This window comes from Lemur catta, chromosome X, assembly GCF_020740605.2.
Source record: "Lemur catta isolate mLemCat1 chromosome X, mLemCat1.pri, whole genome shotgun sequence".
Lineage (NCBI taxonomy): Eukaryota > Metazoa > Chordata > Mammalia > Primates > Lemuridae > Lemur > Lemur catta.
Window position 1 is genome coordinate 37,369,832 of NC_059155.1, and position 14,913 is coordinate 37,384,744.

Below are 14,913 nucleotides of genomic sequence, written 5' to 3' on the forward strand. Positions count from 1 at the left end.
AGGTGTGTTTGTGTGTGTGTGTGTGTGTGTGTATAAAACTCCAATTGGAGTTTTACTCCCAATTGGAATTTTACAAAGTCTTTCCTAGTATCCTATGTATAACATGGATCAATTGGGACCAGACAATTGTGTTTATATATATATATATGTATATATATATATATATGTATGTGTGTGTGTGTGTGTGTATATATATGTATATATATATATATATATATAAACGCAATTGTCTGGTCCCAATTGATCCATGTTATACATAGGATACTAGGAAAGACTTTGTAAAATTCCAAATAGAAATCCAGTTACATAATTTTCCAGAATATCCTTTATGTACCAGTCTGACAAAATTCAACATAATTCATCTCTTCATCCTACCCCCATAATAGATCTGCCTCCTGAATTTCCTGTCTGACAAGACCCTTTCTCCTTGGGATTACTCAGGATTGAATTGTTAAACTATCTCTAATACTTTCAATTCCCTCTCCTCATGATCAATGAATCACTAAGCTGGTTGTTTGTTCTTTCATTATAATGCTCTGGCACGTTTATGTCTCCATTTTGTACTTTCACCACCCTAATCCAGGCCCGTAACACTTCAGACATGGACCACTGAAAAAGCTTAACTGATTTCCCTCATTCTTTCATTTGGTGACACTGTGAAGAATGGCTCCCTTTTGTTCCTGTTACTCCCATCACCAATCTCCTCTGTACACATTTATTAGACATTCTTGAGGGCTGTTTCTTGTTTCTTTCAACCTGTTTGTAAGCAACATGAAGGCAAAGATTATAGTATCAACTAGCCATAATCATTGTTCACACAAATATTGCACAAATATTGTTTAATAGCAGTTAACTGGAGCTTGAATGCATTGACTCAATTCACTTACTAAAGGTAGGCATGGGATATTTTTGTGGCAGTTATGTGAAGATGAATATATGCAACTATTTTGAACCAAGAACACCAATACCATATTGAATTCATCTGAGTGGTCTTGTGGTAAAGTATTAAGAATTTGTCACTTGACAATCTTCCAAATGTCTAGGCTGCTACTCTAGGCAGAAATCTGTGGGCAAACAAAATGCCCTGAGTTCAGTGTTTCACTTGCAGTGTTAAGCTGAATCATATTTGGCAGTAAAATCCATCCAGAGACCTCCAGAGACTCATTGAAACCAGATAACTCTGAAGCATAGAAAAATGATTTTCATTTGGACCACACTTCCAACTTAATAGGTGTATGAAAAATAAAATTATTAAGTAGTTTCATGTAAGGACATACATCTGACTAGGTAGGTCCTAAATCAGTCAATATGTGTAAACTTATTAGGTCAATGTAGTTGACCTAACTCCTTTGAACCATATGACCTAAACACTAGTGACAAGAAAGAGATGGTTTGACACCATACCATGTAGGTGCTAGAATAGTGAAAATAAATTACATAACTTTAAAGTCAAAGTATTAGTATGTAAATATATCATACTTGTATAACATAACAAAGGAGACCACTCACATTATGGGAGAACCATTTACTGATGGGGGAAGAGCTCAGTGTTTTCCAATTCTATATATGATACACATTTATCTCAAGTCTCAAAGCAATTAAAATTTTTTTAGTCAATAGAATAATTTATTGTCATGTTAGAGCATTTGGAAAATCAGAAGCACAAAATAAAAATTAAATTCACTTGGAAACTTACCCCTCAAATACTACTCACTCTTGTTACCATTTGGTGAAACTTTATATAATTTAAATCTATTTTTATATAGGCATCTTATTATGCATATTGTCAAAAAGTATTTTCTGCAATAAAATTGTTCATTTGCTTACATCATTGGTTCTGCCTAATAGCATCCACTTGTCTATTCTTATTAACTTTAATCTTTTTGTTGATTTTTATCAGTGCTTTAACAGGGAACGTCAAGAATATATGCATTGTCGAGATAACTGTCTGATGCTTGTTTTGCTAGCTGTTCTGTAGCTCCTTTCTAAAAGATCTCACTGAAGGCATAGTAACCTCCAGTGAAATGTGAAGCACTTTGGTAGCTGTCAACAAGTCTCAAACAGGCCCCTTGTAGGGAGGAAGACTGAGTGCCTTACTTCTTGAAAGCCTCTCTGGTAATGAATATTTGACATTGTGAAGACTGCACATCTGGGAATCAGGAGATCTGAGCTCTAACTTTGACTTTGTTACTAGTTGCAACTAACCTTATTTTCTTATCTGTATATTGAATGGCGAGGGGGTGGTTAGAAAAGGGAAAATATTTTCAATGACCTGAAAACTCACTAAGGACCTATTCTGGTCTAGACAAAAGATATAGGTGATCAATCCATTACATATTAGATGTTGGAGGATTGAACAGGATTTCTAGCTCAGAAAGATTAAGCAGTTATAGCTGTAGCATTAAATTAACTGGAGATGTGGGAAAGGATAAAGGAAAAAAATTGTGTCAGCCCTTCTAAAAATGCTTTTCAGTAAAACACATAATAAAAAGTTCTCCTCAACAACTATAGATATTTGAAAATAATCATTAAATAATGCTAAGTCACTGATCTGCTGAGGTTGGAGTCTTGACTCCCTGTTGGCTGCTTCCTATCACAGCATTCATTTTTCTTTGCTTATTTTTTATTCATTCTAATCTTGAAGCAGTGGATTGACATAGGCCCATGGTAAATACCAAAGGAAGTTTCAAGCTGGGTAGTTCATTATAATAAAGTCTTGAAATATGTTATTATGTGCCCTTTTTATATTCTTATTAAAGTAGTTAGGGCTAATCTTTCCTGAACTACATCTCTGTTAATTCCCATTAAAATGGACTAGGAGAATAATTGTCTTTGTGTATTAGTAAGGTTTACTAATAAGACAGCTGCTTTTATTTTTTGGCTCAATTTTAGTGACTCAAGGTTATAGAACCACGTTAACTATGTGGCTCTTCAAGACCTTACAGCTGACAGAGTAGATTATGAATGATACAAAAGAGCAGAGCTCTGACAAGGTCTCACAGTGATAAAGTGCCAGGGCCAGAGAGAGGCAAAAACATGTGAATCTCAAATTACTGTCATGGAATCTCTGTTTCTACCCCTAATCAAAACCACACTTCAGGAATAAGGGAAACAAGTTTCACTTCCCTAGCCAACTGCCCCTTTTCTGTACATGTTTCTGTGTGAGCCTTCATTAGACCTGGTTTCTCTTTCCTGTATTCAGATTGATCCCTAGTTTGCTTTAGCCACTTAGAGGACAAAGCCAACAAGAAATCATTGGGAGTCTTGGAAGATGAGGAAACTCTGAGGCAAATGGAGATTTTGCTTGTGAAGTACGTTGCCTTGTTATTCCCTGTTACTAGGCATAGGAAGCTGGGGAAATGGAATTGAGCATCAGATGAAGGGAGGATTGAAGGATAGAAAGCATCAAGTATCATTTTTTTCTTTTCAAGGATCTATGAGGGCCTCTTTCTGAAAGACATGGGGAAATATGAGAAGTGACAAAGCACTGTCACATGTAATTTGAAGTTTGAAAGCAGTACTACCTAGCAGTAAGAGAATAGACTGAATAATACACAAGTGTTCCTCATTGACACTTGGATCAACATGCCACTAGTTCCCAGTAGCACAGCCATGACCACTAGCTGAGGAGTTTTTAGAAAAGAACAGGGGAATAAGAATTTTGCATAGTTTATAGCATCTCAAGAGAATAAGAGAGTGATAAGGAAGAAAGGCATGTAGAGAACTAGCCAAAAGTTCCATATTCTTTTGTTAAATGTTCTACTCACATCCACAAAAGTTTCTCCAAGACAGCTCTTGGCAGAGCCTTGGCAGAAATGAAAATTCCAAGTTTCCACCTAATAATGGAAAGCAAAGGGTTAATGAGATGACTGATAAAACATGTCTCCAATCTTTCTTGATCATGCAGCCCTATCAGTAAAATTATAATAATACCTCCTAATGTGGCTGTGACATTCAGCTAATATGCTCCTATACTTCCCTACCTATTACCTGCATCCATCCTAATTGGCCAGTGCCCAGTTAGGCTCTCATACCTCTTAAGGGGGGATTTTTGAAACAGAATTTTATGATCTTTCCTGATTTTGCCTGATATTATTCAAGGCTCTGAGAGCCTCTTCCAGAGAGTCACTAGGGAGGTCTGGGAGGTTCACATGAAATAACCTTCCCCTGTCTTATATCTGGCAACCCAATGTTGCCAGTTATTTAAAGGCTGACAAACTTAATAAGCCAGTGAAGATTCGGTTAAGAGATACATGTAAGTTAAAAGAACGAACAGCTACCACATGGTTTAGGAAGCCCAGGAGGAGTAAACTGAGTCACTCTTCATCAGCTCTGTCTTCTTCTATTGCTGGTTGCAGGGAGTTCTCATGGTTGCTCACCTCCACCAAAACCAATAGAACCCAGGAGCCCTAGCTACACAAAATGTCATACAACCAAAAGAAGTCTAGGAAACTTCAAGTAGCAGCAGGGACATCCTGGGTGGATTCCCCTGAACAGCACCTATAATGGGTAGAGCAGATGAAGCACCAATAGTACAAAGAGGTTAGCAGCGGTATTTTTAAGACTGGAAAACTCCAGGGTAAGACCCAGATCCTAGATGGTTCCTCAAGATTTGGAAGCACTTAGTGTCGTTGGTCACATGGTTGTAGCTAATTTCCTGCTGCCTTTTCACTCCAGCTTGTGGTTATTGGGTGAGGAGGAGAAGCACCACAGAACAATGTCAACACTGGTTCAGTGTGGGAGAGGCTGTGAGTGTGAGAAAAGTAGTATGAAAATGCAAACATTCTGATTCTAAAATAGAATATTAAATACATTCCTATAAGCAAGTATAAGGGGATCTTGGCAGTGGATTAAAGTTCATGATTCTCCCACATCATCTCATAATGTAGGTGCAGTCTTACCAAGAGACTGAGAGATGCGCCGTAATAGCCAAACATCTTTTATAGTTTGATATAATGCTGTCAGAGGCATTGTCCAGCCATGAAAACCTAGTTCAAAATAGACAGGAAACTCAGAGAGATAGGTGCTTTCCAAAGTGGGAGGTATCATGGTATGATGCAAAGTGCATAGATTCTGAACCAGATAAACCTGGGTTCAGGACTCAGATCTGCCATCCAATATATATTTTGTGACTTCAATCAACTTTGCTTGCCTTCTCATTTGTCAAATGGAACTAATGATATCATCTATTTACAAATGTTTAATGAGGATTACCTAAAATACTGTATATAAAGCTCCTAGAACAAGGATCTGGCACAGAATAAGTGCTCAGTGAACAGATACTCACTTCCAGTTCACTTTGCCCTCATTTTTTCTCGGCCCCTTGGAGTGTAAGAACTTAAGACACAGACACAGACACAAGCATAGCAAGGCCAGAAAGTGAAAGGAGACTAGACATGAGACTTCTTTTTCCAGACTATTAACTAAAGACAAACCATTTCTGCCCTCTGGGTTTTGAAAGTCTCTTGTATAACAATCTGGGGCTTATAAAGGGAGATTAAAATAAACAATTCATTAAACCATAACATTTAATATGTTATTACAAAAGGCAGGAGGGAAAATTTAATGACTTCTAAAGGCTCTTTGGTCTACTTTGTACTTCTTTGTTCTGAAGACTTCAGCCAGATGGGCCTGGCAGGGCATGGGCTTGTCAAGATAGGGTGTGCTCTGTTTGGAGGTTCAGTCATCTTCCAGCTGCACCCCAAATGCCTGATGATGGTCTCCATTCATGAAGATCTCATATTGACTCATCAGAGAAGTCGAGGAATTGAAGAGCTGTGCTAAAGGTCATATGGGGAGACTTTTCTGAGAATGCAAGAGAGGAAGACAAAGAAAGCAATGTCTTTGCTAGGAATAATGCAAACAGCAGCATGCCAAGGAGGCTGCCCTACTTACCTTGCCTAGGATCAGCCATAAAGGTTTCTCCCAAATAAGCTGAAATAGTGGCTGAAAGCCCAGACATTACAAAGAATTTAATTCAAAAAATAGCTGAAAGATACAAATGCATATTAGAGCCAAGTTGTTTTCCTAGCTAGACTCTACAGGTACTTTAAGAGCTGCTGAGAAAAAGCAAACATGTTACAAATGTACAACACTTTACATGTAAAACTAGCATTTCCTGTACTGAATTTGCATAAAAATAAATTGGAAGCCATTTCTTTATAAAGAGATTCACATTAGGATTTTCTTTTAATAGTGCATTTTAGAATGATTTTTCTCCATATGCATCTCTTCATGAATGTGCCTATTGGACAAAGGCAGAAAGTCCAGTGTAAATAAAGAAAGAAGTGATGGTTTCTCAAGAGCCAGGGAAAGCAACTGTTTTCTCATTGGTCATACAGTGCTAACCACCAATCACCAGGAACAGCTGAAAAAGTTACCCAAGGGGCTGAAATTATAAATGTTGTTCCTGAATTGTTTGTTTTGAATCAAATATTGCCACAAGGTTTCTAAATGCACCAGAATCTCTTTTAATAAGTATCATATCCTATAGCTACATATTATTGTTAAAGCCTATTATGTACTGAGTCTAGGCACCCAGGCAGTCCACATGTGTCAGCTATAGCCCTTTTGGTGATGGAGGAGAAATAATTTAGAAAGGCAAGAAGGAAATAAAATTAGTTTCTATTAAAATTAAAGGAAAGCATTAGCTGACTTCATTAAGACAAGTCGGAGCCATTAGGAAATGAAATTACATATCTAAAATCATGAAGCCTGCAGATAGTGCAGTAAGTATGGAATCTATCTATTTCTCTTCTAAATTTATCTGATGTTACCTCAAAACCCTGCCAGAGACATAATTCATTCCCTCATGCCTCTTTCATAGTTAGAGTCATAGAACTTTACATAAGAGGCTAAAATTACCCTATATTGTAAGACACCTACAATGTTGTTATTCATGTGTTTAGTCCTAGAGTTGTATCCTAGCCAAAAACAATCTATGCAATCAAGAGTAATTTCAAAATAAGTGATGTCTTCATTTGTATTTCTTGAACACTGCTGTATCAGTCAGAGTCCCAGCAACACATAGATGCCATGCTCAAAGGGTATGATTGAGGAAGATTTAGAACACAAGCCATTTTTACAAAGATTTAGGTAAGGTAGGGGAAACCAACAAAGACAGTGAGATGCCTGGGACTAAGAACAGAGGGAAGCTACTACCATAACTAGGAGTGAAGGAACCAGGGGTGGGGGTGGTGTTACTAGAACTCAGCAGAAGGTGTAGCTATGGAAAAAGGGCTTCTAAACAGGAGTTATAACCCTTAATAAAGGACTATAGTACTGCTAAAAGCATAACAAGGTTAGTTGTGGGGTGGAGAATCAACACACTATCCAACATCTCTCTCTTTTCATAATTTTATCTTATGCTAGTGCCTTCTATTAACTGACTCTGACCAGAAGCCCCAGCTAGGTACCTGGGAGATGTAGTACCTAGAGCCTGCAAGGGCACAGAGCAAAACAGAGAATGGTATAGAATGAATCTGCAGGAACAAATGGAGAATAACCAGTACTACTGTGAATAGGGATTCATAAACCATAGCAACACTTCCTTAAAATGTCCCATTTCTCTTTCATCCATTTCCTTTACAAATCACAGTTTTTCTCCTCATAACCCCTAAAAATTCCCCTCTAGATCTCCCCTATATGTACCTATTATTAACATTTATGCTCCTGCCCTTCTTCTTTTTTCTTAATTTTTTCTATGTCACAAAACTCCAAGAGTGAGCCTGATAAGGCAGAACCCTCCTTCCACTGTGCAGGAAAAGAAGAGACCAGTGCATATCAAACTTGAATTCTCTTTAGCAAGTAGGAAGAAGGAAACATAGGAGGAATTCATTTATTAACAATTCTTATCATTTCACAGTAGGACTTTCTAAAATTCTAATCTCACTGCACCTTTCTTGCCATCAGCATCACCACAAATATTACCATCATTCAACTGTCACTCTGTTAGAGCCATTCCTGCTAACCCTCAAAGTTTTCAGCTTTCTGCCTTGGCTCCTTTGAAATTGAATGCCACCATGGTTTCCGTAACCTCTACCTTCTTTCTCTAGAAGTTAGAGTATTCTGGGTAGAAAGTTTATTAAAAATAAGCTTTAAAAATTAAAGTAAGAGAGTAATGGCCTGCAATTAGTGGAGCTTATCGTCTGCTAGGTGTTGTCAGGGAAAGACAGCCAAAGAGAGCCATGCTAAGAGCATTGTCATCTTAGGGTGTTTATGTGCATACCAAAGCTGCACTTTCCAAAGAGCAACATCACAGGCCTCCACTGCAGAATAAAATAGGCTTTATTAAAGTAATTCAGACAGCCACTAAACACTCCCATGTTCATTTCAGCATTATTCACAATAGTAAAGATATGGAAACAACCTAACTGATCAACAATGGATGAATGGATAAAAAATTATGGCATATGTATGTCATGGAATACTATTCAGACTTTAAAAAGAAGGAAATCCTGTCATTTGCCATCACATGGATGAACCTGAAGGGCATGCTAAGTGAACTAAGCCAGACACAGAAAGACAAATACTGCATGATCTCACTTATATATGAATCTGAAAATGTCAAACTTATAGAAGTAGAGAGTAGAATGGTTACCAGAATCTAGGAGGGTGGGGTGGATAGGGAAAGGGTAGGCACTGGTTAATGGGTACAAAGTTACAGTTAGGTAAGTGGAATAAGTTTTTGAGATCTATTGCACAGTGTGTTGACTATAGTTAATAATAATGTATTGTATGTTTCAAAATTGCTAAGAGAGAAAATTTCAAATGTCTCACCACAAAAAATGATAAGTAAGTGAGGTGATGGATATGTTAATTAGCTTGATTTACTCATTCTACATTGTATACTTACATCAAAGCATCACATTGTACCCTATAAATATGTATAATTACTATTTGTCAATTAAAAATAATAATAATTTTAAAAGTACCAAATGAAAATTCTGGAGCTGAAATTCAATGAAATGAAAAATTCACTAGAGATGCTCAATAGTAGATTTATGCTGGCAGAAGAATTAATGTACTTAAAGATAGATCAATAGGGATTATGCAATCTGAAGAACAGAGAGAGAAGAAAGAAGGAAAATGAACAGAGATTTAGGGAAATGTGAGACACCATTAAGTACACCAACATATGCATAATAGGGGTAACAGAAGGAGAAAGAAAGGAGAAGAAAAGTATTTGAAGAAATAATGGCTCAAAACTTCCCAAATTCTTTAAAAAAACATTAATCTACACAACTAAGAATCTCAAAAAATTCCAAATAGGATAAAAGTAGAGATCCAAAAATAGTCACATCTTAGCAAAAGACCTTAATATCTTTTGCTGAAAGACAAAAAAAGAAAAAAAAAGATTTTAAAACAGGAAGAGAAAAATGATTCATCACTTATAACTGACCATTGAAAAAATTAATGGCTAACTTCTCATAAGAAACACTGGAGGCCAGAAAGCAGTGTGATAGCATATCGAAAGTGTTCAAAGAAAAAAAAACTGTGAGCCCCAAATTCTACATTTAGAGAAACTTTATGTTAAAAATGAAGAGGAAATAAAGCCATTCCCAATTTCTTTTATTGTGGGTAATCTTAGTACCCCCCAACATCCTCATGTTTTTATTTATTTTTTAATTTTTTGATTTTTTTATTTCAGCATATTATGGGGGTAAAAATGTTTAGGTTACATTTATTGCCTTTGCCCCACCTGAGTCAGAGTTTCAAGTGTGTCCATCCCCCAGATGGTGCATACCACACCCATTAGGTGTGTATATAGCCATCCTCAAATTAAAAAAAAAAAAAAACCTGAGAGAATTTATTGCTATCTAGCTTTTTTTTTTTTTATAAGAAAAGAAGTTCTTTAGCTGAAAGAAAATGACCCCAGACAGTAATTCAAGTCCACATGAAAAAGAAAAAGCACTGGTTCAGGTAATTATGTAATTATAAAAGCATAAATGAGTCACAGCAGCATAAACAGTAGAGTAGGCAGTGACATGCTTTCCATCCCAACCCTACCCCCCACTCTAAAGAAACGTTGAAAAATAAGCAAAAACTGTCAAAACCAACCTTATCAGAACTCTGAAAAATAGTCAAAAGTTTACAGCAACCAAGCTAATAATGAATCAAGAAAAAAGCAACTTAAAAATGGTAGAAAAGTTTTGTGGTGTTTTTACTCATCCTTTCTCCATCTTCTCCCCTGTATGGCAATGGTCTTGTCTTTAAGCAGTGGCAACCTGCATTCCCAGTGTGGGACCATGGTCCCTGGTTCTGGAGGGAGCAGAGCAGACCGTATTCACAAATTATTGTGTATATTTGTTCTAACCTCTCTAGGGGCTAGCTGAAAAACTAATGCAAGGGACTTATATCTGTTTTGCCTGACTTGGGACTCAGGCTGGAAAAATGGTAGACTTTGCTGGAAAGCACTGAAAGCTGAACTAACAGCCTTCTTTTATTGGGGGCAAAAAATTATAGTTGAAATATACAATAGACTACCTAATACATGTGAAAAAATCCCTGGGGATGTGTCATTTGTTTGTTTGTTTGTTTGTGCTTCTGGAGGGAAGGTAATATCTGTCAAAACACTAGCTGAACACAAGTTAAGGAAGAGAGACTTCAGTGACCATATATGACAAAAAATATAGTCTTTGCAAAAATGGTTTATGTTACTAAACAAATGGACTAGTGCATCCTTCAACAATAAAACAAAAACCCAGCAAACTCTGGAGAAGAGGTAGCCCTTAAAGAATGGGAAGACTTGCCTTCAACTATGAAATGGGGAGTAAGTAGAGCAAAGCTTTTAACATGGAGGAAAACAGGGAAGCCAGGCTAAGGAAAACAACAATATCTAATCTTGGTCTTAGGAAAAATCAGCCTCCAAGATTGTCTTTTGAGGAAGAAGATCAAGGAAAAAAACATACTACTCAATATTTCCTGATGAAGCTGCAAAAAATAAGAGTTAATTTCTCTGTTAGGAAGGTTATCATTTCCAATAGGTTTGCAAGAGTTGAAACTAGGCTGGTAGCTCTTGTTGAAGTGGATTAATAGAAGAAATGTTGGGAGTTGAGAGCTAGTTATTATCTTATGGTAGAAATAAGAACTTTGTCCAATACCCTAGTTTTATGGATGAGTAAGATAAGGTCAAGGGATAGGATGCGACTTTACCACCAACTTACTGAGACCTAGAATTTGAGCCTAGGTCTTAAGGAATGATTTGTATTCTATCTTTTTACATTATTACCATACTCTAGTATATTTCTTGGCAACAAAGGAAACAAGATATATGATACTTAAAATACTTCATCAAGGTCACCTTTTAAATACTCTCTTATACAAATGGAAAAAAGATACAGATATAATTAATTGATCTTTTTTGTACATGGATCTAGAAATATCTATCAGTATTCCTTTGAGATATAGTAATTTAATGAAGTGCCTTAGAGTTAATAAAGCATTGTTACATAGTTAATTTAATCCATACAACAACCTTATGTAGAAGATATTATTGTACACACTTTTTTAAATTGTGAAACAAGATCAAAGATGATATAAATAAATCTTTAAATGCCCCAAATGATACAACTAAAATGCAAACCTAAGTTTTGTAGTCAAGTCAACTCTCGACTACATATTCTATGTTGCTACATCCTACCAATCAAATTCTGCATATTTTTCCTCCTAAGCAAGCCATAAATCTGTCCCCTCTTCTCCATGCCTGCTACCTAATCCAAGTTTTTGTTGTATCTCCCCTGCACTGGTGCAATGGTATCTCAACTTTTATCATCTCCATTCTTGTCCCCCTTAAATTTAGCCTTCATGCAGCAGGCAACATGCTATATAAATGAAAACCTGAACATGTGTTTATGATATTGCAAATAAAAATGGAAGCACAAGTAAAAAGTTGGCAATATTTCAGTCCAAATGGATTATCACATTGTTGTAGGTGACTTCAATCATGCATTTTTATGTAGTGTCTCTCTGTATAGATGTCTTCAGTGATTTTATAACTTTACTGGGGAGATAGAATTAACATTCTTAACACAAATACCCCAAAGGAAAAGGAAGTGTATAATAAAGTGCTAAACAGCATGTAATTAAAAATCAGGATGCATGATAAAAGTACTATAGGGTTTATTTTCTTGGTTTCAGAAACTGCCTTGAAAAACATTTTTTTGTTATTCAACTTAAATAGTTAGTATACCTTTAAAATGTCTGTATTCTTTTGTTTTTGTTTTAATCCTTAAAACACATGAATACAGTCAAACACATGCAATGCTATACAATTCCATTAAAGTCTCAAACTCATTAATGAGAATGATACCTCTGATGGAAACTGAGATTGCTTTCCACTAACACCTTCACACTGATTGGCACCATCTCTATCCTTTCCAGCTCAAACGGCTTTTCAAGTTGCTGAAGGGAGTTTGTCCTCATAATCACAGTGAAATGCCAGGCTTATAATAACCACTGCCTGGAGATGGGAGCTAACAATTTATAACACCAAACTCTGAGAATCAATTCAACTACTTTATTGAATCAATGAGTCAAACTTTCATCATGCATCCTTTCTAAGGCCCTAAAGCACAGCCATCCTTTCCTTAGATATCCATTTATCTCAGTGTTTGCCTTCCTGCCTTGCTTTTTTTTTTTTTTTTTTGAGACAGAGTCTCACTCTGTTGCCCGGGCTAGAGTGCCGTGGCGTCAGCCTAGCTCACAGCAACCTCAAACTCCTGGGCTCAAGCAATCCTTCTGCCTCAGCCTCCCGAGTAGCTGGGACTACAGGCAGGTGCCACCATGCCCAGCTAATTTTTTTCTATATATATTTTTAGTTGTCCATATAATTTCTTTTCTATTTTTTTTTTTTTAGTAGAAACGGGGTCTCGCTCTTGCTCAGGCTGGTCTCGAACTCCTGAGCTCAAACGATCCACCCGCCTCGGCCTCCCAGAGTGCTAGGATTACAGGCGTGAGCCACTGCGCCCGGCCATCCTGCCTTGCTTTTTACTTCTTCTATATATCTGTCTGTTTTCTATTTTGGCAAAAGATGCATGGTGTATTTGGTAGGCAAGTGAAGTGAGTATTAGTATAAGATCACTAAATAAAACTTTTAGTGAGGAAGATGATAAGAGTGGGAAGGGGAAGAAATAAAATACTAAGTACTTTATTATTCTAAGGACAAATTATTTAAAAAAATTAAAATACACCGAAACATCACAAAAACTTATTTAAAGAAATAAAGCTGCATGAGAACAAACTAAGACACATGCCATGTTACTGGATATGAAGACTCCATAGTATACAAATGTTCATTCTTTCCAAATTATTCAATACACTAAACAAAATTTTAGAAAATAAATGAAAGTAATTTATTTTGGAACTTAAAATTAATGCTATGTTCATCAGGAAAAATAAATGTATGTGATCCATCAATAAAATTGTGTAAAAGCTTTCTGCACTGCCCAGAGAGGGGTCCATATGGCATTGTGCTGGATTCCTGTCATCACTTAAAGGGAAACTTTCACAATGTCCAGATCCTTTGATTGCCTGCAAATGAAGGATGAGGATATCCTCAAATTTCTTCCTGCAGGAGCCCACTTAGGTGGCACCAACTTTGACTTCCAAATGGAACAGTACATCTACAAAAGGAAAAGTGATGGTGTCTACATCAAAAATCTGAAGAGGACCTGGGAGAAGCTTCTGCTGGCGGCTTGTGCCATTGTTGCCATTAAAAACCCTCCTGATGTCAGCATCACACCCTCCAGGAATATCGTCCAGAGAGCTGTGCTGAAGTTTGTTCTTGCCACTGGAGCCACTTCTATTGCTGGCCACTTCACTCCTAGAACCTTCACTAACCAGATCCAGGCAGCATTGTGGGAGCCACATCTTCTGGTGGCTACTGATCCTAGGGCTGACCACCAGCCTTTCACAGAGGCATCTTATGTTAACCTGCCTACCATTGCTCTGTGTAACACAGATTCTCCCCTGCATTATGTAGATGTTGCCATCCCATGCAACAAGGGAGCTCACTCAGTGGGTCTGATGTGATGAATGCTGGCCTGAGAATTTCTGCACACGAGTGGCACCATTTCCCATATATATCCATGGGAGGTCATGCCTCATCTCTACTTCTGCAGACATACTGAAGAGATTGAAAAGGAAGAGCAGGCTGCTGCTGAAAAGCTATGACCAAGGAGGAATTTCAGGATGAATGGACTGCTCTAGCTCCTGAGTTTACTGCTACTCAACCTGAGGTTGCAGACCGGTCTGAAGGCATGCAGGTGCCCTCTGTGCCCATTCAGAAGGTCCCCACTGAAAACTGGAGCACTCAGCCTGCCACACAGCTCCCACTGCTCAGGCCACTGAATAGGTAGGAACAACCACTGAGTGGTCTTAAGATGCTCTTCCTCAGGATCTTAAGTCTTAAGATGGATAGAATGTTGATGGAAAATAAACATCTAATAAAGGTAGGGTGGGAAGAGAGTGAGGGATAAAAACTTACCTTTTGGGTACAATTAACACTATTCCGGTGACAGGCAAACTAAAAGCCCTGACTTAGACATTATACAAGGTATACATGTAACAAAAATATCTGTACCTCCTTAATATTTTGAAAGAAATAAAAATAAATAAATAAAAGAAACAAAATTGTGTAAAAAATTAAATGGTACTTGTACTACAAAATAATTTTAAAAGCATGCTGTTATCACAGAGTCAGCTCAGTGAAACAAAAAGGCAACTATTGATAGATATAACATATATATTAGATATAAACATATGATTAAAATTAAATGTCAATTTAGTGGGAGAAGGAAAGATATCGTACATGATGTAACAAAATCTAGCAAATCAACAAAAGCTTATATAAGGAAAAAATACTATGAAGAAAATTGAAGCCAAATGACAAATTTAGGAAAAAATTTCCTCCTA

The 14,913-nt window shown here is 37.0% G+C and overlaps 1 pseudogene; it reads left to right on the forward strand.

Annotated features, from left to right (window-relative positions):
• Positions 1 to 13,509: 13,509 nt before the first annotated feature.
• LOC123628112 lies at positions 13,510 to 14,380 on the forward strand (annotated as a pseudogene).
• The last annotated feature ends 533 nt before the right edge of the window (positions 14,381 to 14,913 follow it).